At 43.5% G+C, this 26,315-nt stretch overlaps 1 protein-coding gene across 1 annotated transcript in view; it reads left to right on the forward strand.

The window, feature by feature from the left end:
• Positions 1–714: 714 nt before the first annotated feature.
• The window catches only part of EMP1 (epithelial membrane protein 1), a 39,488-nt gene continuing 13,887 nt past the window's right edge, over positions 715–26,315 (forward strand). The window contains exon 1 of the mRNA XM_075573979.1: positions 715–872. The gene's annotated coding sequence lies outside the window, so the exon portion shown is untranslated. The remainder of the gene's footprint in view (positions 873–26,315) is intronic.

Raw genomic sequence — 26,315 nt, forward strand, 5'->3', positions numbered from 1 at the left:
CTAACCACGGACGCGGCCTGGGGTCTTACAGCCGGTAGAAAAAGGGGTCGGACTGCGAGGGTCAAGTGATTTGCATCTGCCGTCAAATTCTATGGCCCATATTCACCAAACAGTGCTAAGTTTTAGCGAGGATGTGCTAAAGCGCAGCACCCCGTATTCAATATGGACCTTTGTTTCTACGTCAGCAGCGATAAATGGCAGAGGGGTCCATTAACCCCTTCTTTGCCATGCAACACTGACCCTCCCCCAACCCCTCCCAGCACTCACGAAATATACGCCCTGCCTGACCCCGCTCCCTAGAAAAAGCTCAGAGAGTCAAAAGGTGCCACGACCCGAAAAAACAATCAAATTGCTCAACATATCCTAATTAGCCACTGGAACCCGAAGACTTCCCCATATACCACCCACCCTTTTCCCTGCTTGCTTCACGCCCATTCCTATCACCGCACGGGTAACCACGCGTTATTTTTATTGTTTGTGGGGGGGTTTTTTTTTCTCTTGTTTTCTGTAAACAGATTTTCTGTCTCCCGGACTCGTTTCATTACTCATCGTGTAAGTTCGGTCATTCATTTTTTCCAACAAACCTTGCCACTCTGAGTCAGGCTTGTAGGAACGTCCCGCAGACGTTCGCGCTCTGCTAGCCTGTGCTACTGTAAGACTGCCAAAAAGAAGGGTGTAGCCAAATTCTTTCTCAGATTTTTTTTTTTTAGTGGTAGGCTGATTCATATAGGTTCCTATAAAACACATACAGCCACCTCCCTAATTGCATCAGAGAGACCGTATAACTGCTTGACAAAGATCACTTGATTAGTTCTGTTGTGCACGCTCAGAGAGAGAGGACTCGCAGACACAGCGCTGACTAATTGGACAAGGTAAGTGTCTCCTGTAGCTCTCCTGGAGAAACCAGGCTGCAATTTGACACCGTGAGCCAAAGCAACTTATTTACTGGCTGCAAAACTTTTTGCCCTTTTTGCCCTAGGGGTGCGCAGAATGAACCTCTGGCTATGTCCATGCGTTGTCATCTCAGGGGGTGGGGGGGGGGTCTTCTCCTCAAAGTTTCCCGGCTATAAAACTGAGGCAGCACCAGATTCATTTTGGGGTCTGTGAAAGGGCAGTCAGTGCAAACAGCATCAATTTAATATATGTATATTTTTTTATTTATATAGCGCTCCACAGTATACTCAGCACTTTACACACGAGACAAAAAAAACAGTGCAGGAAATTATATTAATACAATAAGTGCAACAAAGTCAGACAATTGGAAAGAGAATCCCTGCCCCGAAGAGCTTACACTCTAAGTAGTATGCTGGGAGACTCAGAGAGGCAGCAGGTGAGGGAATAAGTGCTGTAGATGGCAGTGCTTGGCTGCCATGGCTGTAGGAGCGGCTGTGGGCGTGGGACAGTAGCCACGAGTCTATGCTATTGAAATGTCACATTTAAGTTGTGACTCAAACAGTCAAACAATTGAAATTCTTTTTCCTTATCGCTGAAAAAGATCTGGTGCTGTGTTTTTGGCCTCAGCTTTGCAGCCGAGATCCCTTGATAAACAGAGAGTTATTTTCTTCTTGCGTCTTTGATACACAACCTGTAAAATAATTAGATTTTGCTTTGCCCGATGCATATGTCTCCAGAGCTAAACCCTTATGCTGCCTGAGGGTTCAGCATCAGCAACGCCTTGATGGACATTGAACAGCATGTTACACAGGGCAACACTGCAGATTGCCGCAGCTGTCGAAGAGTAAAAGGGATTTTAACTCAATTGAAAGGGTTGAAACATTTCGGTGCTGATGGTGTTGTCCTTTAAACCATATCCCCCAAGGCAGAGGTGGCCAACTCCGGTCCTCAAAACCGCTGAACGCGCCACGTTCTTAAGCTATATATAGTAAAGGAGTCGGGGCACACAATAACAGCGATGATCCAAAAGATTGGAGCGGGTGCTACTTCTAATGTACTAAACTGTACTATGTAGAAGGGTAAAAAAAATCCGGCACACCAAATGGTGCAACAAACGTGTCTTTGCTAACTCAACGTTTCGGCTTCCCAACGGAGACTTTTTCATGATCTCTTTCCACTGGGATTCGTTGAGAGAGTAAAGACACCTTTATTGTACCATTTGGTGCGTCTGCTTTTTTGACCCATATATATATATAATCTCACTTGGTACATTGCCATGGCTACCTAAGAATATGCAATTATGAATACTTTATTTTTACTTGAAGCAAGCTAAAAACAGTCCATATTTTAGAGGGGGTTGCTATGTTACTGGACCATGTTTGAATGGCTTTACAATGTAATTTACCTGACCCTTGGGCATCGGTCATGGTGGGGAGATGGAGTTATCCAATGGAGAACTAATAGCCTCATGGCTATAGAAAAATTCCTTTCAAACTGATGTTCACAAGGCAGAGGGCAGGGAGCTTTGAAGGGCATGCGTCTGAATGACTTCCCAGTTGAGTACAAAGATGGTACCAGGATTTCTTTGGCAGGTGTAGGCTGATGGAAGCATCTGACTAGGACTACAGTATCTGGCTCAAGTGTTCAGTACCTGTTTCCTATTAAGTATCATTGTATCGGGTATAACGGTGGACATGCATGGTCACGAAAGCAAAGTCAAGGTACTGAAACAAAATAATCACCTGCTCCATAGATATGTATTACAGCCCAGCAGAGCCTGTCCTACAACTAAGCTTCTTCCTGGAAAAGGTTTTTGGAATACCCATTGTGTACTGGTTGTTCAATACCCTGATATTTTGGTGGTAATATTGGATGCATCCAAAGTCTCCGGAGCTAAACCATTAAATCTAGGTATATTTAACTTCTATGTTCAATTAGGTTCCTTACATTAATGGTGCATAAGACACAGTAGAGGGGGAAATTAAATAAAATAGGCTCCATTGATACGTATGTATAAATGTATTTGTATATATGTCCCTCTATACAAATACATTGTGTACAAGTGTCAGTTCTGTATCTACATATCCTGGTTGCTGGGCGTGTTTGTGTGCACATGAAGGTATACAAGTATGTGAGAGAGGCACATAGGTGTGTTATGGAAGAACATTCCAATGGAGTTGTCACTGCCCTTTAAACCCAATGGACAAACCCTGAGTTTTGCACAACTCAGACCTCCCTCCGATACTGGAACTCAAAGCAAAGTGTCCCACTAAGAAGGTTGGGTCGCTTAGGATTCGGTTTCGCAATACAGTGAGTCACAGCATCATGTATCTGCCAGCTGGGTGGAGCAGGCCAGTGGTGCATGTGATATTAGGGCTGCTATCAGACAGTAGCTCGTGCAGTACAGTGGTCCTAACCCCGTGGGTATCTTGCATGGCTTTTTTCCTTTTGCCAAAATTTGCAACACTGATCCAGACATGGGGAGGGGAAGGGAGGGGAAGGGCGGGGTAGGGGGTAGAGATAGGGGGGAAAGGGTTATATTTATTTATCTTGATTCTCCCCCTTATTACCCATCAATAGTGGAGCTTCTCTCTTTTCTGGTGAGTTGGGTTAGCACCCTATCACCTTATTTCCTCCACCTGTTTGTCTATATACAGTACATAGAAAGTTTTCAATCCTTGGTTCCTATTGGCTATCCGGGATCTCCTATGGGATCTCCTATTTTGAGCACCAACCCATTATATATATATATATATATATATATATATATATATATATATATATATATATATATATATATGGGTCTTTATATATCTTTATATATCACTCTTTCATTGTGTGACAATTTAAAGACAAACCTTAAAACTCGCCTCTTAAATGAAGGATTCCAACAGCCTGCACTCATAGCTACTGTCCCACACCCGCAGTCTCTCCTACCAACCATCGTGGCCAAGCACTGCCATCTACTGCGCTTACAGTATTCCCTCACCTGCCGTCTCTGTAAGACTCCCAACAAACCACTTAGATTGTAAGCAGGGCAAGGATTTCCTTTCCTATTGTTTGACTCTGTTGCACTTATTGTAGTATTAATGTATTATTATCATCATTATTCCATACTGTATTGTCGCTTTGTAAAGCGCTGAGTACACTATGGGTACTATATAAATAAAGATATACATATATATATATGTATATGTGTGTGTGTGTGTATGTATGTATGTATGTATCTAAGAAATCACTATGACGCATACATGGTAGTTCACTTGCTATCTACTGTATGTACAGTAAAGGAACCGGTCTGAGAAAGGGGCTTTTTGTTCCAAACAATTGCCTCTTTGTTTGGCTGTTTGCTGACAAGTTCGGCAGATAATTGTACTCAATTCTTAGTTACAGACATAGAAGGAAGATGTCATATTGTTGCTCTATTGTCATAAGGAGATAAAGGCTCTTCACGTCTCAAAGACAGACAGCATGGACAGCCCCACGCCCAGTTTTGTAGAGATAGGTCCTAAACCAGGTGTGGCCAACTCCAGTCCTCAAGGGCCACCAACAGGTCAGGCTTTAAAGATATCCCAGCTTCAGCACAGGTGGTGCAGTCATTAACTGAGCCACTGATTGAGTCACCTGTGCTGAAGCAGGGATATCCTTAAAACCTGACCGGTTGTTGGCCATTGAGGACTGGAGTTGGCTACTCCTGTCCTTAACCTTCATTGTCAGTCCAGGAAAATAAATATATAATCCCCTTTACTGGATGAGGGCCATCAATGCATTCCAACGCTATCTAGTCCCAGAGATGTCAACCTTCAAGGGTTGAAATCAGTGCGATAGGGCACTTTGATTCTAGAAGGAATATAGATTCATTCCATGTTCAGATACCCCCTCAAAACCAAGAGGAGGGTTCTTCATAGATGTAGTTTGTGATGCTTTGAAGACCTCACAAGTCTATTGTAGACAGTATTCCCGAAGAAGAGGTTCTGGGATAGAGATGACGTCTACCGAAGAAGAAGTTCTGGGATAGAGATGACAGTACTCCTGAAGAAGAGGTTATGGGATAGAGATGACAGTACTCCTGAAGAGGTTATGGGATAGAGATGACAGGACTCCTGAAGAAGAGGTTATGGGATAGAGATGATAGTACTCCTGAAGAAGAGGTTACGGGATAGAGATGACAAGGCTCCTGAAGAAGAGGTTATGGGATAGAGATGACAGTACTCCTGAAGAAGAGCTTCTGGGATAAAGATGACAGGACTCCTGAAGAAGAGGTTCTGGGATAGAGATGACAGGACTCCTGAAGAAGAGGTTATGGGATAGAGATGACAGTACTCCTGAAGAAGAGGTTCTGGGATAAAGATGACAGAACTCCTGAAGAAGAGGTTCTGGGATACAGCTGACAGGACTCCTGAAGAAAGGGTTCTGGGATAGAGATGACAGGAATCCTGAAAAAGGGGTTCTGGAATAGAGATGACAGGACTCCTAAACAAGAGGTTCTATGATAGCAATGTCTGAATCTGTCCCAATTCACTTTATAAACGTTTGTTCAAACTTTTTAAAAATAAATTACGCCATGTAAACAAGGCTTTTTATTGATTCATGGATTCTTTATTGAGTACCTAATTAATGTATGCAAATGTTCGCAAAATTCACAAAATGTCATGAACTTGCGAAATGGTTTCACCCATCTCCGCTTGTGAGATCTTTAATATCTGTGGATCAAACTACATCCATGAAAAACTCCCTCCTTGTTCCACTAAAACTCATCCCCACCTGTAGTAAGCATATATATTTATCATGAAACACCTTGCACGTGACCAATCGCCAACATTACCGTCATCATGAGATTACATTCCAGTCTTGGTTTTCCATGGAGAATCAGGAACCAGGATTTCGGACGCCCGAATTAGTGCGCCGGATTGAAATCATATGAGGACTTGTAGTCCGGTTGGAAATATTGACACACTGCTTGTTGCTTCAACAAATGCAAATATTTATCTCTGCTGTGCCTAAAGCAACAAACTGGATAGAAATGCAGAGTTTACAGTTCAGAAAATGATATGTTTGCATTTCATTAATTAAATGGCAAGATGTTTAATGTTTTTTTTTAAATTAATTAATAGATGGAAAGCAGCAACACGCTAAGTTGGTCTCTTGTGTAAATCCTATTCCAGATATGTATTGACTTATAGGCAAATACATAATTAGCGATTGTTAATGATTTAGCAGTTTACTGGATGACACCCTCGTTTTCATAAACACAGAATTTAACAGTAAGACACTTACCCATCTAGTCTTTCCTTTCTCCTACCTGCTGTAAAACTAATTTGATCCTTGACTTTCTTTTCGTAATTAAGATAGCACTGTGCATCAATGTAACAAGGTACCTTACACCTGTAAAGCGGTTAGAGAATGTGTTAGGAACAGGTTACCAAACTCTTATGGCACGTCTAAGTTGGCTTAAACCTATGCCAAGTCCGAGTTAGCTTAAACCTTCCTGCTATGGATATAATGGCCAGGTGTTACTTTTGGAAACTTACTTTGCGTTCCCAGATTTTCCCGATCTGTAATAGAAGCAGTGAGTTTGGAATGGCAGTGTGGCCACACCTATTGCAGAAGGGTGTTGGTTTATTACAAAGAGCATTAGGAAGTGTTCTGTGGAGTCACTGGCTCTAGCTAAGCAAACACATTAAGGGCGTTGCATTCCAGTACAAGAGCACAGAGGTTTTTTCTGCCAGCACTTGTACCCTAGACATTTCTTTAGATTTCCATAAGGTGGCTCTGAGTTGAGTTGAGTCGCCAAGCTCCATTCATCACAGAGACATGGGGAACGCCTAGAAATGGGATATCCTGCTCCCAAACATCTTAAGCACAGCTCAGCACATAAATACATATGCAATAAACTCGTATACATCTTCATGTGTCCATAGGTGTCCAGGCAGAAGGAGGGATCTACTGGTAATAAGTAGATTAAAACTCACAACTCCTTGTGACCTTGATAAATGACCTTATCTCCCTGTGCCACTGGCGCCCAACATTAGACTGTTAGCTCTATGAGGCCAGTATCTAGATCGTGTCCTATAGACCAGGGAGCCTCAACTGCAGTCCTCAAGACCCCCAAACAGGTCAGGTTTTAAGGACATCCCTCCTTCAGCACAGGTGGTGCACTCAAAGACTGAGCCACTGATTCAGCCACCTGTGCTGACGCAGGGATATCCTCAAAACCTGACCTGTTGGGGGGGTATTGAGGTCTGGAGTTGGGCACCCTGGCTATAGACCAAGAGGTGCTCAGTTATGCTGAAATACATACACTGTAGCACAAAAACAATGCCCTTTCATTTATACACATGTAAGAAAAGCCACAGCCCCACCATCAACCATAAAGCAAAATAGTGTATTAATAGTGTGCTATGTGTTCTGTGTATTAATAGTGTGCTATGTGTTCTTCTGTGTATTAATAGTGTGCTATGTGTTCTTCTGTGTATTAATAGTGTGCTATGTGTTCTTCTGTGTATTAATAGTGTGCTATGTGTTCTTCTGTGTATTAATAGTGTGCTATGTGTTCTTCTGTGTATTAATAGTGTGCTATGTGTTCTTCTGTGTATTAATAGTGTGCTATGTGTTCTTCTGTGTATTAATAGTGTGCTATGTGTTCTTCTGTGTATTAATAGTGTGCTATTTGTTCTTCTGTGTATTAAGATGCTGAAAAATTCTAGTGTCACTGCAACATTAAAAAGGAAATAAATAGTTGTATTACTCTGCAGAGGCTGATGCGTCCGCTTACACTCACCAGGCTATATTTTAATACAGTATGTGACGGTCTTGACTTGTATGTGTAGACGCACATCATATTGCTTCTTAAGAAACGTGCTTCCGTTTTCACACTGATCTGTTAGTTAGAGAGGTACTGATGCAGCGGCCATTATTCGAACACTTCGCGCGTCATGTATATCGGAATCCCGATTTGAAACCGCGCGATGAATTCCAGCCTCCCCGCACTAAGATGCGAGCGCGGCGAGAGCAGAAAAACTAATTTTAGTGTTCTGGCTTTTAAAAACATGAAATTGACACAGTAGCACAGTAACAGAGTGGCACAGTGACACAGTAGCACAGTAGCACAGTAGCACAGTAACAGAGTAGCACAGTAACAGAGTGACACAGTAGCACAGTGACACAGTAGCACAGTAGCACAGTAGCACAGTAACAGAGAGACACAGTATCACAGTAGCACAGTGACACAGTAGCACAGTAGCACAGTAACAGAGTGACACAGTAGCACAGTAGCACAGTGACAGAGTGACACAGTAGCACAGTAACAGAGTGACACAGTAGCACAGTAGCACAGTAGCACAGTAACAGAGTGACACAGTAGCACAGTAGCACAGTAACAGAGTGACACAGTAGCACAGTACTGTACACATTACAATTCATCCATTTTATTGCAAACGAAGAAACAGAATCCATGAAATTCAAACAAAACATCCACGATAAGCGTGGGTGCCTGGGGCGATTTGCCGCGTTCATGCTGCGTGGGGGACATCAGAGAACGCAAAATCGGCGCCGTGATGTGTTCGAATAACGCCCGCTGCATCAGTATATGGCCTGGTGTGTTACATTGTCACAGAATACAGTGAGTATGTTAGCTTTAGTAGCAATATAGGATAGATCCTGGTATAATATGCGTGCTATGCAACACCTCCACAACTGCTTCATATAACCATTCTCCAACTGGCTCCAAACTGACGCGTGTACGTGTAACTTCATTCATACTACTGGGGCACAATTTCACAATGCTTCAGTTCATTCGTGTATTTACCACTGTCATTTGTTACAGTAGCTTGTCTAGTAATACTGCTGCTTCCTCTGGCTGCAAAATATTGTTAGTTATACGCCAAGAAAAATTCGTTGTAGACGGTTGGAAGGAGAGGTACTCTGTAACATATATCAGATAAAAATGTCACTTGTGAGCACATTCACATGTCTCAGACAGGTCTGCAACCCTGCCTTCCACCATTATCACCTAGCATACAGTGCTTCCACTGCGGCAAGGGATTCTGGGAAATGACATGCAAGTGAGCACACAGTTTCACCCTTTGCCTGAAATCCATTTTTACATGGAACCCTTATAAGATAATGCTCGCTGCTCACACAGCTTTTAAGCACAGCATGGGATTAGATGCAAAGCCAGTAAAACCACTCACAGACAGCTGTTTTGACCTTTTGGGTCTCATCAGTATGAGGTTACTTGTACTGGCCCTGCAATTTTCAAGGCTGTTTAGGTTTACCGTACTGTATATAAGTCATGGTGGGTGAAAAGGGCGACATAAAAACGGGGGAGGTTTTTTGTGGCCTTTTTCACCCACCATAACTTATATAAAGTGTTTGTATATACATATGTATATACTGTACAGATACTGTACATAACATTGACATTCAAAAATACATTTTTAACTTGAGTTATGGTGTGGAAGATACTTCTCTTTAATTGTGCCTGCTTCAGCACTCTGGGCATTGGCCTGTGCTTTAGTAATTAATGGTGAGTTGGGGAAGAGCTAGCACACAAATATATTATAATGGGATACATTACATTCTGCACCCGTCACATTTGTCTCTTTAGCAGAACCAAAGATCCCCCCCCCCCCCCCCCCACCCCCACCCCCGAAGTCTGACTAATGTTCCTCGGCAAATGTAAGACAACGTTCCATGAACTTGACACGGCAGAATGTCATCTCGGTGACAATGTGAATTTGATGTAACATCTGTGTTGACAGTCAACAAGACTTCATAGAAAGAGAGAGAGTTATAATCACACCCTAGAAAAGTATCATTTAGTGTTGTTTTCCAACCATGTCATCATTTTGTACTCCTGATTACTGTGCAAATGTTAGCTGAGACGCTGAAACGCTGAAGCGCTGAAACGCTGCATGCGCACAATTCATTGGAGGCAGTTAAATTATTAGTTCCGAGTCCTAGGCATGAATAAGAAACCTGCAAGGTTTTGGAAAGCTCTCTAAACTATGACAAAAAGTCCCATCTTTTCTTGTTCCTCCGTCTGCAATCTACCCATTCTTTCGCCGTAAGCTTTCTTATTGACATATGAATCATACTTTAGGATTTGTATATGAATAATTAGTTTCCTTGTTCTCGGTCATACAACAGGGAAACCATTCATTCTCCAGTGGTAGCATAAAATAGTCATTAAACAAACACGCCGACTCTTTTAAGATGGTTCACTATAATAAGTATTGGGAGTTAAGTAAATAAGTAGCATGGTTTTATTAACCAGTCTCCTGCCAGAATGGCCTCTGCAACCATCTGTCTATATGCAATGCATTGCTCTCGGAACAAAGATCTCAATTGGAGGTTGTCCTACGGGAGAGAAGGACTGATATTTGAGTGCAGTTTGTTCCCATTGTGCCTTGTAATTTCCTTGTTCTCCTCTACAGTATGTAGCAATCTTTACATTCCAGTAATAGTGAAGTGGGAAGCGAAGGGAGACGGAGCGGCTCAGTGAGTACAGACGCTGACTGATCACACTGACACTGAGTGTGAATCAGGAGACCTCGGTTCCATTCCCAGTGCCAGCTCCTTGTGACCTTGGACAAGTCCCTTTATCATTATAGATTGTAAGCTCTGCGAGGCAGGACCATGTCTGTAACAATCCTACGTACTTCGTACTATACTGTCATTGTGATGCGCTTTGTGTCCCATTGGGAGCAAAGCACTACATTAAATAAGAATATTTTATACAGTAATTGTAGTGTCTCCTACTGCAGAGAAGGACTCGTGCAGGTTATTGCCATTTCTGTGTACTTATGTTCAGTATGTAGCAGTCTTGATATTCCAGTAATAGTGAAGTGGGAAGTGAAGAGTATAAGATTGAACCAAGATCCTTTTACCAATGAAGTGTCCATGTAGGAGGACTTTAAGGACATGGCTGAAGACCAAGGGCTAATCCACCCTGACCTTCGCTATGTCAGTTAACCGCTATGTGTCTCAGTATTTAAAGGTAAAATCCCACTTGGCTGACAAAAAAAAAATTCTACTTTTTTTTACACTTAAAAGAGGGGCTTATATAGAAATGTCAAATCACCTTTGCCTGTTTGCGTGGGGAAAATAATAACAATAGGCTCGGTTTGTACTGTACTTTCAGTGTCTGTGTGTAGGAGAAATATCGGGTGCGTTACGATCTCCATTTGCCTGGTTAGGCCGTATTGCTTCCCGAATCCCAAGAAGCCAAAGGAAGAAAACGTGCTGGTATATGGAGTAGTTTAGTGGTACGATCGGTGCCTGTGAAGTGAGCAAACCCAGTTTGAACCCAATGTCAACTCTCCTAGTGACTTTCTACAAGTCTTCTGTGCTTCAAGCACCAGAAATGGTAGTGTAAGGTCTCCATGAAAGGACTCGTTGTGCCGATACCATGATGCAGCCTACGCAACAACCCACATATTACCCACTCCGCACAAAATAGGTTCTTTTTAAATCATGTAATCAATTCAACATATCAGCTCAGTGCAAACAAAGGGATTAGGGATCAAAGCATTGCCTTTTTATATGGTTTCCAAATAAAGAGCTTATTATATTTCAGTCCATGTGTCCGATAGGGCTCTTTCCGGACAAAGTTCCCCATTAAAGCCCATCGGGAATGTCAGCCGAGAACAGGCAAATCGGTCACTTAGGCCTGAATTATACCAAAAACTGCAGAGCGAGCCGGTGACGTAGCGCGCATGAAAAACAAATGAAACAAAACCATGAAGAGTGCACATACCAAGCGCGACGTAAGCGGCGCTACGTACTGCAGAGCGTTTGTCTCTCGAGGAGATTTGAGATTTAGGTTTTTTTTCACACTGCGGCCGCATCACGTGATTTGCACGGCCAATCACAGCGCATCTTCAACAAACCAGGAAGTGAAGAACTGTGCGTGTCTCCCTGCAGTAGCGCTACAAATCTCCTCTGCATGCGCACTTGCAGCACGGCTACGAGAACGTCACGGATCGCTCCGCAGCTCTTGGTATAATTGCGGCCTCAGGCTAATATAGAATAAGCCCCGAAATTGCAGCTGTCAGGTAAAACCCATAGTGATTTCTGACTTCAGTTCCTACTCAGTATAATCAGAAGCAGGGTAACTCATAGCGAACGATGCATAGACTTCCAGTCAAGCGAATGGAAATGACTGTGCATGACTTAAATTACTATATTGAATGTGTCTTTCTTTCGTCCCTATTCAAGGTGCAGGAAAGTTTTTACCCAGTGCTGGAGAAGAGTTCAGCTCCATTCATATGACTAGGGCTAAAATCCTCTCCAGCACAGGATACTACTGGTCTCTCTTTTGTTCCACCCAATCTATGCTTTCCTTAGGTCTTCATTGTGTGTGTGTGTGTGTGTGTGTGTGTATATATATATATACACTTAACAGTGGTCGACAAATCACCAATAAATCTACTCACCACCTAGTACCACACGTGTGCTGCTTGGGCCAATAGGAGCTCGCCACGATGTTAAATCCACTCGCCCGGGGCGTGCAAATGTATAGGTTTGTCAAACACTATATATATATATATATATATATATATATATATATATATATATATATATATATAATCTACTACCTCTAGACTTCATGATGGCAGGAATATGATATAAATATTTGTAAAGAGTGTGAGTACGGCTCTTACATTTTTAGATACATAAAATTCACTTGCTACGGATATGCGCAATGTTTTGTGGTTTCTTCTATTCTGAGGTGCATCTCACCTGATTATCAATCACCCACAACATTTGTCACAGTTTTGGATTTGCGTGTATATCCTTGTCTGCACTGTAAGTAGCACAACATATGAGCCAAGTCAACAACGTATTTTCACTTTATTCAAACCCTTGCCCTTAGATGCTGTTTCATGTCCTTTTCTTGCTGAACACGTCCCAAGCTCCCCCTGGAATCTGAAGAAAAGGGAACATGATTCGGAGAATTGCAAAGTTGTGCTTGTCCTGTGACCCCCCTCTGTGCACCAGTTATATTTGTTGTATGACAAACATGGAGAGATAATTGACCACAGGGTGCAGAAAACGGGTCTCTTAGTACAAGAATTGAGCTAAAATTACCGAAAATACCACTGCAAAGACTGAACACAGCCTTACACTTCACTTGAACTGTTCTTTGTAAAATAAATACCAGTATAAAGGACAGTTAATAACCCAAGAAGCAAAGAAGTCCAGAGCGACATCCAATGTGACAAAAATACACAGTGAAATACCTATATATCTCTTGAAAAAGGGTAATTTAGTTAACCCTTTGGCCAAAGCGTATAAGCCTGCGAGCCACTTTCAAGGCATGACCATAATATTGCAGGTCCTAACACTACCTGATTAAAATCCTTATTTACCTCTATAATTAGAGGAAGGATGGTCCTGGCATTGAACCTGTCGCAACCAGCTGCATGGAAAGAAAACCTGCTTACCTGGACAGTGGGGAGGGGAGAGCTTTAAACCCGGGTGGGAGGAGCCACTAACCTCCAAGCAGTTGACAGTTAATAACCCAGCTCATCCTAGACATGATCATTCATTCATTCATGACCATGGTTTGGCCAATACATTGAATGCCGATTCGTTGCAGGTTGTGATACCTTCTATGAGACAGTAGACTTGTAGAAGAAACCTGTGAGGTTTGGAAAGCTCCATACACTGTAATTCAATAAAGAGCCTAATCTAAGGTATCGCTTCCTACAATGAATCTACATTTCTGCAGGACCCGTCTGGCTACTAGAACTGTACAGTGGATGAAAGTCTAACAATCACACTCTTCTAACCTTGGATCGCTGAAGCTTCACTGGAACGTACAGCAGATCTTCAGACTTGGTTGCGGAACCATTCCAAAGTCTTTAAAGTCTATCCCCCAAGGTCTCTCCCGTGGGCAAAACTACGGGCAACACTGCACCATATTTATCAAGGGGAAACATTTCTACTAAAACTAATGAGATATTCCTCTTTGATCAATGGGATTCTGTATTATTGCACCGGTTTTGGTCCAGTTTGGCATCGGGGAGACTGTGATAAATTATCGCCTTAGAGGCTGCGGGTGCTAAATATCAGTGAGACTGACTGCGAATTAATGATAGTTGATGGATTTCCTCTAAAATGCTCTATCAGAAGGTCTTAATTCTATCAGAATGGGAGCTCAAAGGGATGAGTATTAACCCTTTCAGTGCCCTTCTGAAATACCTGGTATGTATTGGGCAAATGCTCGTTTTCTAGGGCGTGATGGGGGTGACCCCATTATCGATCACATAATGGGGAAATGCCGGGGGTCCATAGTGCAAAACTGCTGCAAAACAGGGCCAAAACCAGTGCAAACGAGTTGTACCAGATTTATGTGACAAAAAACTCAGATTATTTCAATTGGATTCTATTTTTTTTTATAAATACGGTGATGTTTTTGCAGTGGGTTTGCTACAACTGTGCAGCCGAAAGCCCCCCGAAAAATATCACACAATGGGCCAGTTATCAAAGTCCTCCCCCAGCTTTAAATCCAGAGTGTGTTATTTTATTCAATAAAAAGTGGCCACGGCAAATGTTTGGAAGTTGAATTCTGCGCGGAATAATATTTCCACATATGACGTGCCCAAGGGCGCTCACCGGCTAAAAAAGCAATCCTTTTACAAAAACTCAGTAGAAACATGATATATAACGGCCACGTGCTCTCTAAAATTAGACTTAAACTCAAGCAGCCTGAGGTCTCGATCTGTCAACGGAAATAAAAGTTAGTCCTCCTGGGGCCAGGGCAGAATGACTCGTTGTGACTCTTACTAACGGGATAACATATATTCCATCATAAACGACAACCCTTCTGGCAGAACAGGGGTTAATAACACGTGTTGTCGTTTTCTGCTCTAAGGCATTGTATTATACAGCGTGTAATAGTTTTATAGGGGCAGAAATGTCAGATGATAATTGAAAGTCCTATGCAGAAATATATTACGGGTCATTAACATTCAGACTTAAAGCATACGCTGCCCTAATACTTAAGCCCAATTTGTACCTCCCCTTTTTAAATCTTTGGGGTGGCATCGTACGATTGATCAGCTGTACTGGAACCAATGTTACTACTCCTGCAGATTGTCAATGGGTAGGTGCAATATTTTCTTTTATCCCAAGCAAGAGACGCAACCAAATTCCCCCTCTGTTATTGAAAAATAACTTCCCCCTTAATGTATTTATAAAACCGGGGCTCTTGTTGGGGGGAAACTCAAGGGAGCTGCGTCCCGGCACCTTTTTTGTGAAGGATGGGAAAACAGGTTGATCCAATCCTTTATTCTCAAAGAGAAAACTACAGATCCCAGAATTATTATCATAGCATGTTCTTGTATAGCGCTGCTAGTTTTACGTAGAGCTTTACAGAGACATTTTGCAGACACAATCCCTGCCCCGTGGAGCTTACAATCTATGTTTTTGGTGCCTGAGGCACAGGGACATAAAGTGACTTGCCCAAGGCAAGGTCACAAGGACCCTACACTGGGAATTGACCCAGGTTCCCCTGCTTCCAACTCAGTGCCAGTCAATGTCTTTACTCACTGAGTCACTCCAGAATTCTTTTAGAGACATAAAATAAATGGTAACCCAAAACAATAACTAAAAAGCCAAATATTTCGTTTTTAGTAGATATGGTGGTGAGCTGAAGGAGTATCTCATAGTAACAGTCACTGACTTTTAGGTGGGTGAACCTAACTGGAATCCTAGTGTCGGCTCCTTGTGACCTTAGCAAACCATTTTATTTCGCTGTGTTCCCAGGCACCAATGTTAGGCTTTAAGCTCTTTGGAGTAGGGACTCGGTGAGCTTGCAAAATGTTCTGCACATTGTCCGCGCTCTGCAAGAAAAAGTATTCCAGCTGCTTAGTTTGTGTGTGCACATAACCTCGTTGCATTATGATGTAGACTATGGCAGATTTAGCAGCAGGCTAACGCCCTTTTCCTGTGGATGTGAAAGCCAAGCCTAGATGTTTCAAGGTATCCATATGTTCTGTACATATGCAAAGAAAGGACCTGTGCTTGACAGGTTGCTCTACACTCCTGCTGAGACTGGCCCCTCATTATGTTGTAACATGCTCCTGTACTACTGAATAAGCCAAGGAATGTGCCTGTCCAAACAAGTAGAAGCAGACGTGAAGAAAACCCACCCCAACGCCTGTGGCTTGGGATACTGCAAGAGACGAGGCTTCAACTCTGTTTCCCACACTGTGTGGTTACCATATGGAGATCATAACGCAAGTTATGGGATTACTCAACATAGAGCAGGGCTAGAATGAGGGAGTGTCCTGGGGATGGTGACTTTATGTGTAAGTAATGACAGCATAACTACACTCATTCATCTTTCTTGGTATGAATGCATGTTAATATCAACACATATTTCTACCTACTTTAGAATGCATGGCATCAAGGTCATATGGGTGGGTACATTGGCAGGCAACAAGAAAAGACAAGAACCCCCAATGCTACATCCAGTATGACAAATTATATACCATAGTTAAATACTTATCTGTCTTCTCATAAGGGTCATTTACTTAAATTCTTTGGCCAATGTATTTTTAAGCCTGTAACCATGCCAAGGTATATACCCTTTGTACAGGTCCTAACACTACCTGCAAACTTTCTCTTTACCTCTCTAATGGAGAGAGGAACGTCTCAATAGACTGGTCATTCACAGGTGCATAACAAGAGCGGCTATTTAAAAGGTGGGATGGGTGAGCTTAAAGCCAGGGAGGAGGGGTTACAAACCTCAAAACAATTGTTACCAATTGAATTTTACAAGCACACACAGTCCCTGCAAGCTCAGAACCCAACCCCACCCAGAACATGGTGTGGTGGGTTTGGGTTCTCAGCTTGCAGGAGTTGTGTACATTTGCAGCCAGTTGCATATACATTTATTGATCTAGTGTAGTAAAGCCATTGGTGCTATTGAGAATTCTACTTGAATATTTCCATCTCCCTTTTGAAAGTTTACGAAGGTCCCATATTAGTGTAAATCTCTATGTGCAAAACAGAACACTCCACAGAACGTCTTCTTTAGCATGTAGTCCATCCTGAAGGAGTAGCTCCGTGCTGATGTCACTGCCCAACCGTTTAATCCCGGTGTCCAATCTCCGATCTCTAAGTCTTCTGCCATGGGAGACCTTCCACTGCTGGAAGACACCCAACAGTCCATTCAAGTCAATGGGTTGTAAGGTGTCTTCCGGAAGACTGCTTAGTCAATCTGGCCCTTAATCTCCTTGTACCTGAGGCACCAAAATTAGATTGTAAGCTCAATATTATTATTACGTCATCCTGGTGGTAATTCGATAGTGGAGAAAGGGGAGACAATTGCCAGGCGGTTGTCTAACTGTGCTGCTGTCATAGTGGCAGGTAAATTGCTGCTTTGTTCTGTAAATCTTCGGCAGTGACGGGATGTGTCATGTCCCAGAAATAGAACTCCAGGCAACATCCAAAGAAAAGGTGAAACATAGTATTATTTATTGATCCACCATCAGGAGAGCGGTTTAACATAACCAGCAGTTTGACCTTAAGTAAATATACTTTTTCAATGCCAGGGGTTCCCTCCAGGGAAGGGGTTAATAAATGTAACATTATTACTCAAATGATCTACAATATTTGTAGGACCCTTTCCCAGATGGGTCCATGTCCCAAGTCACTGCCATCTCATTTTGGCACCTGAGGCACAGGGAGATAAAGTGACTTGCTCAAGGTCACAAGAAGTGTTGAGACGTCAAATGCAATGGAGCTTGAACCTTGTGTCTAAGGACAATGAATGTCCAGAGAGAGCTGGGTGAAGCCCGGTTCTGATCCCAATTAGGCGCCAGACGCTTTATTGGGATGGTGTCACCATACTGTAAATCGGCCAGTGTTAAAAATGGAATAACGGCAGTGAGTCACACAGACGGCATTGTAGATGTCGCCATGCTTCTGGGCGCAAAGTCCTTGGCAGTTTCTCAGATCCCGTCTTCACGTGTAGCAGCAGAAGACTAGTTCTTTGTGACAGCCCCAGGAAACATGGAGACGTTGCTTGGACACTTTCCCATGACTGCGACACAAATAAAGCATTTGTCTCAATCCCTACAGTATCTCACTCTCTTTTTGTTCCTCGATCACTAATGAAATGTTTCTGCACTGAAGGTTTATCCATCCACAGCGCTAGGGGCGGGATTCATCACTGCCCTTTAACAATCACTAATAGCCATCGCCCTTCACGCTCTGTCTTTGTTAACCTCTCTCCATCTCTCTGTCTTTCTTCTTCTCTTTGGCCCTAGTCCCTTTCAGATTTGAATAGAGCTAAAGTCCCCTTCTATGTATAACTGTCTACATTGTCTATATACAGCTCAACCCCCTTATAACGCTGTGCTTGGGGTCCAAAGAATCACATCGCGTTATAAGCAGATCACGTTAGAAATAATGTACAATTGTATGCATTGTACAATAAAGTATTTAAGACGCCAATAATCGTGCTGTAAAGTATTCATAAATCCGAAAATTGGGAGCCACGTGTGCATTGCGTTATAAGCGAATTCGCATTGTAACAGATCGCGTTATAACGGGGTTGAGCTGTATTTATATACCTACCTAGTGTATCTATCTTTTATTCATCTGTCTTCTTCCTCTCTCTACCTAGATATAATTCTTCTCACACACACAATCTCTATCTCTCTCTCTCTCCCTCTTCTCTACCCCTCACCTCTATTCCCCCCCGCTCCTCCATTCATACAAATCCCATTTCCCTCATCGATATAAATAAGAATCACACATCGGATAAAATATCCAACCCTTCTGTACGGCTTGGGCCTCATGAAAAATGAAAATCAGGACTTCTCTCTGCTCGGTGCCAGCCCACGCCCCGTGGAACAGCTTTAGCGAGTTATTGCACAAGCTTTTGGCCTGGACCCAGAAGAGACTGAGGCTAAGGTGTGGTCCTCACTGTCTCTCCAGCTCTTGTAAAAACAAGCCTGCAATCTGGTGATTACTTTACTCCTGCAGGCTGAGGATCTGCTGGCAGGAGACGAGGATCAGACCCTCACCTACTGAGGTGTCTCATTAACCTCCTCACTGCTGGAAGGTCCTGTACCATGGGTCATAAAATGACCAGCGGCATTCAGTAGGATAAGAGTGTTGTAATGAGAGCCAGAGGGCACAGTGCGGCGTTGTATATAACAAGGACGCCCGAGGGCTGCTGAGCACTATTGCCAGCACCTGATGCCCTTTAACCATTGCACAAATTCACTAACACTGATACACACTCAGACACAATGATGTACACACATTAACACACTGATACACACATTAACACATTGATACACACATTAACACGCCGATACACATGGACATTGATACACACATATTAACACACTGATAAAACACAGACACTGATACACACACGTTAACATAATGATAATTACAGACACGTATACACATATTAACACACTGATACATTAACACACTGATATACACACATTGACAATCACAGACACTGATACACACAGACACTGATACACACATAGGCACTAGGCAGTGATACACATAAAACCACACTGACGTATACAATACCACACATGCTTATATACTGTATATATATATACACATACATAAGCATGTACCATTTACCTTCATGTAGATAACAGTCACGCCCATACAATGACACCATGTTATACAGAGGTAGCTCTGTGGATAGCTTAGGATACTGTGTAAATTGTAAAGTAATTGCATATTCTGGGATATTCTGTGTTATCGCTGCCATTGAATCCTATGACATCTGAGATATTCTGTTACTTGTTATGTCTCCATCTGTAAATGAGAAGCGCAGTGATGCACAGGGAAGCACAGTGAAGCACTGTGATGCACAGTTATGCGCAGTTATGCGCAGTGATGCAAAGGGATGCATAGTGAAGCGCAGTGATGCGCAGTGATGTGCAGTGATGTGCAGTGATGCGCACTGAAGCACAGTGATGGGCAGTTATGCGCAGTGATGCACAGTGAAGCGCAGTGATGCACAGTGATGCACAGTGATGCACAGGGATGAACAGGGATGCACAGTGAAGCAGACTGATGCACAGTGAAGCAGACTGATGCACAGTGAAGCAGACTGAAGCACAGTGATGCACAGTGATGCACAGTGAAGCAGACTGATGCACAGGGATGCACAGGGATGCACAGTGAAGCAGACTGATGCTCAGTGAAGCACAGTGATGCACAGTTCTTCTCACCAGTTCTATATTGGTAGGAGGGCTCAGTGCATTGCAAGGTTTGGCATCAATATTTCCCCAGAGTATATTGGGGTGTGCCCATAGGGGGGGTTAGCGGGGGAAATGTATAACAATGGGATGTATTCAATCTCGTACTACAATGAGGCCCAGAACCATGAGCCACTAGCGGCTTTTTTGATGGAAAATTGTCTCACGGAAATCTCATTTTAAATTGTACTTGGTTTCGCCTAAATTGTACTTGGTTTCGATGTCTGCGCATCAGCCGTCATTTGTTTGGGCGCACAAAAAAACCCAGAAAGCGCGTCAAGATCGTCCGCCAAATTCAACTTGCTGTAAACTCTAAAAAGTCCTTTCATAGCGTTAGCGCAGAATGAATTTGCTCCGTATCAGCCATAAACATATTTGACGCAGCACGGATGTTTGATTACGTAAGTTACTAAAATGTATCACTTTCACAATATGGCTATTACAACTAATATGACGCTAATCATTTACATTTACTAAGAATATATATATAGATATATAATCAAAAAATAAATAGATGATACCGTTCTGTGGCTAACGAAATGCTTTTATTTGTATTATATATAATGTGTGTACTTTATATATAATATATAGCAAATAAAAAGATCACTTGTGAGCACATTCACATGTCTTAGGCAGGTCTGCAACCCTGCCTTTCACCATTATCACCCAGCATACAGTGCTTCCACTGCAGCAAGGGATTCTGGGGATTCTAGCAAATGAGCGCACAATGGGGGTTATGCACAAAGCAGTGATAAGTATTTTTAAGTGAGATAAATGCCTTTATTTCTCAATATTGCGTGCAGCGGAATTCACAAAGCAGTGATAACACTGCAGTATCGTGCTCAAAAGGCTTATTATCACCAAAACAAAGCCATTGCTAAAAAAAAATTGCGCCATAAAGCATTTATCTCACTTAAAAACACTTATCACTGCTTTGTGCATAACCCCCAATGTGTCACCTTTTGTCTGAAAAACCATTGTTACATGGAGCCCATATAAGCTAATGCTCACTGTTAACACAGCTTTAAAGCACTGCATGGGAATCAGATGCAAAGCCAGAGAAACCACTCACAGACATGTTTCAAATATATATATATATATATATATATATACATGAAAACATGCACAGAATTCTGTTTTTAATTTAAATTGCATCAATCAGCTATTCAGCCTGTCGCGATGCGTCATTTCAAACAACGAACTAGGTGCCAAATGTAGGGCGTCACCTAACGATTTTCATACACAGGACACACATTTTACGAAGGTTTCCACTCATTTCTAGCACTAAAACTGTGACGCACAAAAAAAAAAATCAAATATGAGCTGAGCACAAAGGCCTCAATGTCTCGAGCGGGAGAACAGGAGCGATCAGTGCAGAAATAGCACCAAATATATGGGGAAACCAAATCCTACCGATTTTTCTTTGGTGGAAGTGGTGCCATTATTGTTCACCATTAATTACCATCTTATTCACGTGCCATTATTGTTCACCAGTGAAACACACCCCTGCCGTGGTTAGTTCATTGTGGTCCCTACGACGGACGGCAGATGTCATTTTAAATTGTAATAAGTGGGAGTAATGAATCAGAGAGAGCCGAGTCCCTGGCAGAACAATGGTGGGAATTCTACTATGTTACCTTTCAGATTCCTCCCGGAACAAACGAGATAAGTGTTTGCTTTGGCCGTGCTCCACTTCTTTCAATTGCTCCACTTGGCTAATCCGATCGCTGCTGTGCGTATTGTTATATCGATTTACTCCCTTGCGAGTATAATGCCCAAATATGGACCAGGCTGATTACTGGCCAAAGCAGGTCCCCAGAAGAAGTCATGGTTGTGTCTGGAAGGGGTCCGTTGAGAAGCCCTCTGCCCGCCTAATGGGTAAAAGGTGCAATAAAGTTATTTTTCAAAACAAATATTTTCCAAACATTTTAAACAAATGAGATCAGGCTTGAAGCCGATATTTGGCTGTTTTAGTTTCTCTGGAAATGTACTTTTTATTATTTTGTCTCTGAATGTAGTGTGGTGGGGGGGGGGGGGGGAGGCGCTTGTCATTCAAGTGTTTGCTCAACCTCGAGCCCCCCCTGTACCTGTGAGCAAGATGGATAAGGAGGGAGGAGAGCGAGATGGGGGTGGGGCCCAGCACATACAGTAGTGGTATCACGCACGAAGGCGCAGCCAGAAGAGATCGAAGTTACCCCATGTCCCAGCTTAGCAGCTAATCTTAAACACATATTTAAACATTCTTACAGGTGTGTGTAAAAGAGCAGGCACCTGTAAGCCAAAAACAGGTCAATCGCCTATTAAGGCTCATTAACATATCGCAGCCGCCGTGCTGGTTCTTGGAAGGACCTTCCCTTTGCCTAGCTAAAATAGTCACTTTCATGCTGGGTTCATTTGCAACAATGTATGAAATTGAATTCCATTCACTTTGCTCCACTTGCAACAGTGAGCGATTTGGGGAGTGGGGGAGGGGGGGCAATATAGAAGCTGTTAGGGGAGGAGTTATAGGAGCAGTTAGAGGAGAAGTTATAGGAGCAATTAGGGGAGGTTATATAGGAAATAGTTATAGGAGCAGTTAGAAGAAGAATTAAAGGGGCAGTTAGAGGGAGAAGTTAGAGGGGCAGTTAGAGGGAGAAGTGAGGGGGCAGTTAGAGGGGCAGTAAGAGAAGGAGTTGCTCAGCACAATAATATAATGGAATGTATGAAGGTTTGCATCTGTAACTGCTGCAGGTTTCCTTATAGTATAATGACTGGAGCCTGGTCTCCTGGTTTTTAGGTCAGTGCAAACAAGACAAGTACAGTATGTGTTCTGCATTCTTAGAACCGACATGCAACTGTATTAGGTCAGTGGAAGTTTTCCATTTCTTCTAGTCCATCCTTGGCAGGCAGATAATGGAGTCTCTTTAGTTCTCCTCCCAGCTATTCTGATAGTTTCACTGTTAAGTAAGCCCTTGTTGATACAATAACTAACCTACATGAACCCAGAGTCACAGCCGGGCTAGGCTGAGTGACCGATAAAAAGATGACGGAACACAGAGAAGCTGACAGTTCTATGGGAGGAGGACACTTCTATGGGAGGAGGACACTTCTATGGGAGGAGGACACTTCTATGGGAGGAGGACACGTCTATGGGAGGAGGACATGTCTATGGGAGGAGGACACTTCTATGGGAGGAGGACACTTCTATGGGAGGAGGACATGTCTATGGGAGGACGACACTTCTATGGGAGGAGGACACTTCTATGGGAGGAGGACACTTCTATGGGAGGAGGACACTTCTATGGGAGGAGGACACTTCTATGGGAGGAGGACACTTCTATGGGAGGAAGACATTTCTATGGGAAGAGGAGACTTCAGTTGTCACAACCAACGATGAAGTGATACCACCTCACCCTCTTTACTGGGACACTCCCTGAGGCTGCAAGTGGATGTTTATCACAGCAGAAACCAGATCTACATCAGCACTCCTTGTATACCCAACCTAAATCTGCAAGCCCCTCCTAACTCCTTCTACCGTCCCTGCTTATATCTTTATTTTTGGACAATTACTTGCTTGATCTTTCTGTTACTACCTATCCCTCCGTTTTGGAGATTTGAGACATTGTGCCTAAAACTCCGTTCTCCGCCACGTAACACGTCCTGAACCTTTTTTTTTTTTTTTTTTTTTTTTTGTAACTATTTTTCCTTTATTGGTGTCATACATCACGGGGGTACATATTATCGACACTGGCTCACAGGCCAACTTGTAAATACGGCGCAGTGCATGTACAAGGCATAAAGGAGGTAAATGACACACAATAAACCCTTTTTCCTTTTTTCAATAATGAAAAAGAGAGGGGGAGACGAAGGAAAGGTGGATAGTTGGGAACGACTTTGGAAAGAGAGGGGGGGGGGGTTAGGGTTCGTCGGCCGTGGGGGGGGGGGGGGCGAGGGGTAGCTGGGGGGTTTATGTGGGGGTTGGTAGTCCTATCCAGGGTTCCCAGGTGGAATAAAATTGTGGGGTTTTTTGCTTTAACATTGCCGTCAATTTTTCCATGTTCATAATTCCGTCTATTCTTGTAATCACAGTTCTTCTGGAGGGGGCTTTAATTTTCTTCCATGCCGCCGCGATACAGCATCTCGCAGCTGTCAGTATTGCTGCCGCGAGTCTGGCCGCCGGGGCAGGAAGGTCGTCAATTGGTTTTCCCAGCACGTAGGTCAGCGGGTCCAGGGGTATTTCTATATCCAGGGTCTCGGTCAGGAGGCCCTGGATCCGGGACCAGAATCTTTGGATCTCCGGACATGTCCACCAAATATGGGACATGTCCCCCCTTTGACCACAACCTCTCCAGCATTCGTCTGAAGTGCCTGGGTAGATTTGGCTCAGTCTACTCGGGGTCAGGTACCAGTGGAATAGTATTTTATAGATGTTTTCTTTCGTGACGGAACAAATTGAGGTTTTGGTGGCTGCCTCCCAAATATCCTCCCAATCCTCAAGGTCTAAGTTGGTGTTTAGGTCTGCATTCCATTTCTGCATGTATTGGTGGTTAGGGGGGGGCTGAGATGCTTCGAGCGTTTTATAAATTTCTGATATGAGGCCCTTTTGGTATTTGCCTTTGAGGCAGAGTGTCTCGAATCTAGAGCGCGGCGGGAACTTGAGAGTAGGGGATTGGGTTCTTAGGAAATGTCGGATCTGGAGGTATTGGAAAATGGGCAAGTTGGGGGACGTGAATGTGGTTCTTAATTCTGGGAGGGACATGGCCTCATCTTTTTCCAGCAAATCCGCAACCACTCTGATGTTTAAGCCTTGAAATTGGCTGAATTGGAATCGGGCGCATCCGGGTGGGAAGTCCGGGTTCCCGAATATGGGGGTCAGTTGAGAGGGGGTTGAAGCTAGGCCATATTTCCCTTTGGTTTTTAACCATGTCGACCTCGTGCATCTCATTGCCCCGAGACCAAGTCTCAATGATTTCCTGTTTTTGAGAGCTGGGGACCACAGTAGGGTCGGGAGGGGGTTCGGGAAAGCGTGGTGTGTCTCGATCTCCAGCCAGCAATTGGTGTCGGGGGAGCTGTTCCATACTACCGCCTGCCTCAGTTGGGCCGAAAGGTAGTATCGGAGTATGTCCGGGGCCCCCAGACCACCTCTCGACCTCGAGGCTAATAGGACCGATCGTGGGACCCTGGCTCTACGTTGTTGCCATATAAATTTTAATATATGGGCCTGGATATTCCTTAGTTCTGCTAGTGGAACAGGGACGGGGAGGGTCTGAAAAAAGTAGAGCAGGCGGGGTAGGATGTTCATTTTGGTGGATACTATCCTTCCGAACCAGGAGATCTGGTGGGATAGCCAGGACTCAAGATCTTTTAAGATCTGGCGGAAGAGGGGGGGGTAGTTAATTTGGTACAGCGAGTTATATGAACTTGCTATTTTGATTCCGAGGTACTTGATGTGGGAGGTGTTCCATTTATATTTAAATTTCTGTTGTAGGGCTGACCATACGGGGTTCGGGAGGGAGATGCTAAGCGCCTCTGACTTGTCAGTATTGACTTTATAGTCTGATAGTTGGCCAAATTCGTCAAGGAGTTTTTCTAAGTTAGGGAGGGAGGTGAGGGGGTCTGACAGAGTGAGAATTATGTCGTCGGCGAACAGGGATATTTTGTATTCCCTGTCTCCGATTGGGATACCTTTAATAGTGGGTTCAGTTCGAATTCGGGCGGCCAGGGGCTCTATGGATAGGGCAAATAGTAAAGGGGAGAGGGGGCAGCCTTGTCTGGTGCCGTTTTGAATTTTTATTGGGTTGGAGCGGCCTCCTGGGAGTTTTAGTAGGGCTGTTGGATTAGTATAGAGGGCCCGGACGCCGGTAAGAAATGGTCCGGAGAAGCCGAATTGGCGCATCGTTTGGTCTAGATAGGACCATCTGATGCGGTCAAAGGCCTTCTCCGCGTCGAGACTTAGTATCAGGGCCTGGGATTGTTTGAGGTGCACGTGGTCTATAATATCAATAATTTTGCGGGTGTTGTCAGAGGCCTGTCTTCCTGACACAAATCCCACCTGGTCTATATGAATTAGCCTTGGGAGAATAGGATTCAGCCTGTTTGCTAGGATTTTGCTGAAAAGTTTGAGGTCAGAGTTTAGGAGGGATATTGGGCGGTAGCTGGCGCATTGAAGGGGGTCTCTACCCTCTT

The sequence above is a fragment of the Ascaphus truei genome, chromosome 17, assembly GCF_040206685.1.
Source record: "Ascaphus truei isolate aAscTru1 chromosome 17, aAscTru1.hap1, whole genome shotgun sequence".
NCBI classification, from domain to species: domain Eukaryota; kingdom Metazoa; phylum Chordata; class Amphibia; order Anura; family Ascaphidae; genus Ascaphus; species Ascaphus truei.